The sequence below is a fragment of the Macrobrachium nipponense genome, chromosome 39 (assembly GCF_015104395.2).
Source record: "Macrobrachium nipponense isolate FS-2020 chromosome 39, ASM1510439v2, whole genome shotgun sequence".
Classification (NCBI taxonomy): domain Eukaryota; kingdom Metazoa; phylum Arthropoda; class Malacostraca; order Decapoda; family Palaemonidae; genus Macrobrachium; species Macrobrachium nipponense.
Genome location: NC_061099.1, coordinates 4,448,098 through 4,453,012, shown reverse-complemented (window position 1 = coordinate 4,453,012; position 4,915 = coordinate 4,448,098). Strand labels below are relative to the sequence as shown.

Sequence of the window (4,915 nt, the reverse complement as noted above, 5' to 3'; positions counted from 1 at the left end):
AATTCCATTCATCATCCACACCTCACTTTCATATAGGAGAGCTGGCTCAACAATCCCTTCATATGTTCCAATCTAGGCTTAGTTGGCTATTTTCTCTTACATATGTATAAACCCTACGTGATTTAAACGTTCCAAAGAAACTATCTATTAATTATAATCCTCATTATTATTATTCCTTACCAGAAGCACTATTAATTCAACATTTTGTTGGTAATTTATGCCAACCTCACTTTATATGTACCTAGGTCATGCGCAGTCAGCCACAGTCTGTTAACTATACCCATTGCATCATTAACTGATTAGGTCAGAAAGTTTGCTCTGCCATTTCTGGGAACAACCCGGGCCTTTGTTCTTGGTAAGAAGTGTCATGACCACCATATCATGATGACTATATATATATATATATATATATATATATATATATATATATATATATATATACATATACACACACACATATATATATATATAAAGAAGAGAGAGAGAGAGAGAGAGAGAGAGAGAGAGAGGCTAAGATCTTACCAATGAAAAGACAAGCGCTAATTTGCTTTTCTACAATTATTGAATGCGCGCTAATGTTATAAAAGCCTTAGGATGCTCAGATCCCCAAATATAAGTAAACAGTTAAGCAATTTACGCGTTGGTGTCATTGTCTTTCGTGTTAATTTGACACTTAAGGTCAAATTTACTTAGAAAAGCGTAAAAGAGTTTTGAATTGTCAGTCTGATATTATTCTGTGTATTTTGTAAGAAGTAATGTTATAAAATAGACATAACGCGAGAAGATCAAATATTTGTTCGAAATGTGCCACTTTTCTCTACCACACGACGGAAGAATTTTTTCTTTTCATGTTGAATTACCAGTCTCTTTTACGTTCAGATATTGTTCTGTGTATTTAGAGAGAAATATTATCGTAAAACATACGTAAACGAGAAAATAAAACATAAAAAACAGCCAATTCTATCAAATGACCGGAGATTTCACGAGGATTTATTTTTAAATTCAAAGTTCCATCTAGCAACCTGAGTAAAACAAAACTCCCTTCTTGCTCATTCAGCCGCTGGAAACTCTGTCTCTCTCGAGAGTTCACATAGGAAGGAAGTATGTTCCACCTCTCCTGAAAGACGTATCCCTCAGGAGAAGTGGAACATAGATCCTACCCTTGTGAACACTCGAGGGAGACAGAATTTCCAGCCCTGCAATTGGCTTATCAACAACTAATAAGGAACTGGCCGAGACATCAAATGTACGGTTGATGTGAATCTGCTATAGTACTAACAGCCACCAGTAGATGGCTTACTATCCCAGTTCTTTTAAAGAGTAGACCGTTAGCGAGTTGGTGCTGTGTGTGTGTGTGTGTGTGTGTGTGTGTGTGTGTGTGTGTGTGTGTACCTTAGGGGCACTCATGAGCAAGGTTTAAGAGGAAAAATCTTCAACCGTGGCCTCAAAATCCTGGCACAAATGTGCAGTTGAGAGTGGACAGGCTACTTTCTTTTTCAGGAGGGACCTCGGGGAATGAGTGTGACGTAACGTTTGTTCACTGTGGTTGCAAAATCAACTTGACATCTTTATTGTTTCGGTAATGCCGGTGTTAAAATACGCTCGGAGCTCTTTAAGGTTACCTGTGAAGTATTGAGGTTGCTTCTCCAGTTCTAAATATGCTGTAAGATCGGTTAAATCGTGCGGGTTCGAGACCAGAGTTCTCGTCCTCGAAAATAAATTCAAAAAGAGATTACGAATAAAAAAAATAAAACTCTGGATGCTGTTAAAAAGGCCTCGTCCTGTTCAACATAACTGGACTCCTTTTTATATGCTGCTAAATTTGTCTAAATCAATACTGATGCTTTCTAAATCTCTACAGGTTTATCTTTTTTTTAGGCAAACCTCAAAATTCTCATCATTCTATAATTTGAGTTTCTAATTTCCGTCCTTTTAATAATAATAATAATAATAATAATAATAATAATAATAATAATAATAATAATAATAATATGAGAGCAACATCAAACACATAGATGTGACAGGATACAAATACCTGGGAATAATGGAAGGAGGGGATATAAAACACCAAGAGATGAAGGACACGATCAGGAAAGAATATATGCAGAGACTCAAGGCGATACTCAAGTCAAAACTCAACGCCGGAAATATTATAAAAGCCATAAACACATGGGCAGTGCCAGTAATCAGATACAGCGCAGTAATAGTGGAATGGACGAAGGCAGAACTCCGCAGCATAGATCAGGAAACATATGGCAATACACAAAGCACTACACCCAAGAGCAAATATGGACAGACTATACATAACACGAAAGGAAGGAGGGAGAGGACTACTAAGTATAGAGGACTGCGTCAACGTCGAGAACAGAGCACTGGGGCAATATCTGAAAACCAGTGAAGACGAGTGGCTAAAGAGTGCATGGGAAGAAGGACTAATAAAAGGAGACGAAGACCCACAAATATACAGAGACAGGATAATGACAGACAGAACAGAGGACTGGCACAACAAACCAATGCACGGACAATACATGAGACAGACTAAAGAACTAGCCAGCGATGACACGTGGCAATGGCTACAGAGGGGAGAGCTAAAGAAGGAAACTGAAAGAATGATAACAGCGGCACAAGAACCAGATATGTTCAAAGAACGATAGACGGAAATAACATCTCTCCCCTATGTAGGAAGTGCAATACGAAAAATGAAACCATAAACCACATAGCAAGCGAATGCCTGGCACTTGCACAGAACCAGTACAAAAAGAGGCATGATTCAGAGGCAAAAGCCCTCCACTGGAGCCTGTGCAAGAAACATCAGGTACCTTGCAGTAATAAGTGGTACGAGCACCAACCTGAGGGAGTGATAGAAAACGATCAGGCAAAGATCCTCTGGGACTATGGTATCAGAACGGATAGGGTGATACGTGCAAATAGACAAGAAGAAAGTATCACTCATTGATGTCGCAATACCATGGGACACCAGAGTTGAAGAGAAAGAAAGGGAAATAAATGGATAAGTATCAAGATCTGAAAATAGAAATAAGAAGGATAGGGGATATGACAGTGGAAATTGTACCCATAATCATAGGAGCACTAGGCACGATCCCAACATCCCTGAAAAGGAATCTAGAAAAAATAGACGCTGAAGTAGCTCCAGGACTCATGCAGAAGAGTGTGACCCTAGAAACGGCGCACATAGTAAGAAAAGTGATGGACTCCTAAGGAGGCAGGATGCAACCCAACCGGAACCCACACTATAAATACCACCCAGTCGAATGGGAGGACTGTGATAGAGCAAAAAAAAAAAAATAATAATAATAACAATAATAATAATAATAATAATAATAACAATAATAATAACAATAATAATAATAATAATAATAATAATAATAACATTTCTGTGAGAAAATCGAATACAGGAAGAAAGCTTTTTGTCATATATGCAGAGTAGTATTTTTTTTTTTATAGTACATAGGACATCTTTTTCATCCCACCTAGGTTCCCTTAGCAAAAAATTGATAAAATATATAGATAATAAACAATAATTAGGTCTACTTCAGGGCTGTCGGTCAAGGCTAGTTATTACAGTATTAAACATCATCTGTAACATTAAATCCAAATGGATCTTTCTTGTTTGTCCGCACCGGGTGCTGGCGGGGTAGGTAGAGGATCGGGAGGGTAGGGGAGACATGATGGACAGCGGCGGGTTCCAGCGCAGCATAGCGTGCCATCAAGCCCGGTGTTTTATACTGATTTTTCTTTTATTCACTCATCATCTGTCAGTCAGCTTGTGACAAGCTGTTGAACACTAAGTCTAGTCTATTCCAATTTGTCATTTATAACAACATATGACACGTGAGGTTGATATGCAGCTACGTATACACACGCATGACTACAGCTCACTCTTCAATGTTCTCCTACAATTAAAACCAGCTCAGTCACACGTCAATCAATTTCCGTAAAAAGTTTCGAATTTTCTCTTCCTTCTCTGCGAACACCAAGGTTCGTCTGTTAAAAAATGCAACGCCTAAAATGTATGCATGTAAATTAGTTACGGGTTTAAGCCAAATGGCCAATTATCAGACGACACGGCTCGTTAAAAGGCCCATGATCGGCAAATTCACAAAATTTCGAGTGACCTACATGCCTGAAGAGGCCATAAAACTAGTAATGAAATCTTAAAGTCATCTCCAAGATATAATGTCGAATTGACATACAACTCCCTCCCGACGCGTGGACCAGGGGTATACGTCATATCTCTCGGAGACTAACATATATATATATATTTTCAGTTGTATTCCACATAGGAAAATGAAAAAAGGTATATCAGAAAATGCCCAACAGTTCGTCCTCCAATGGTCCATTGGAGGACGAAAAACTGTTGGCATTTTCTGAGATATACCTTTTTCATTTTCCTATTTGTGGAATACAACTGAATTACCATATCTTCGTGCCTAAGAAGATTACCAGTACTATATATATATATATATATATATATATCTATATATATATATATATGGTATGTATGTATGTATATATATATATATATATATATATATATATATATATATATATATATATATTGAAAAAGTGACATGGTTGAATAACTATATATATAAAAATACACAAAATCTACATATATTACAAATTAGTAGTTGTTCTATATTGCTCCATTTATAATTCAACATTGCACGTGCACGAATTCTAAAGCACTTGTTCGCTTCTGCAAGCACAGTGTTAAAAAAAGAAAAAAGAAAAAGATAAAAAACACGCCTCCTTTGGGAGATAATCGCCATCACGCGTGCAACCTTCCCCGCCCCCTCCATTCACTCCTACACAAACACATACATTAAATAAGTAAGAAAAAGTCTGCCTAAAAGAGAAACATCATCCCAGGTTCGGGTGACAATGGTCAGCA

The 4,915-nt window shown here is 37.5% G+C and overlaps 1 protein-coding gene across 2 annotated transcripts in view; it reads right to left on the bottom strand.

The window, feature by feature from the left end:
• The window catches only part of LOC135210046 (tRNA (guanine(26)-N(2))-dimethyltransferase-like), a 178,835-nt gene that overhangs the window by 86,387 nt on the left and 87,533 nt on the right, over positions 1 to 4,915 (bottom strand). The window lies entirely within an intron of this gene.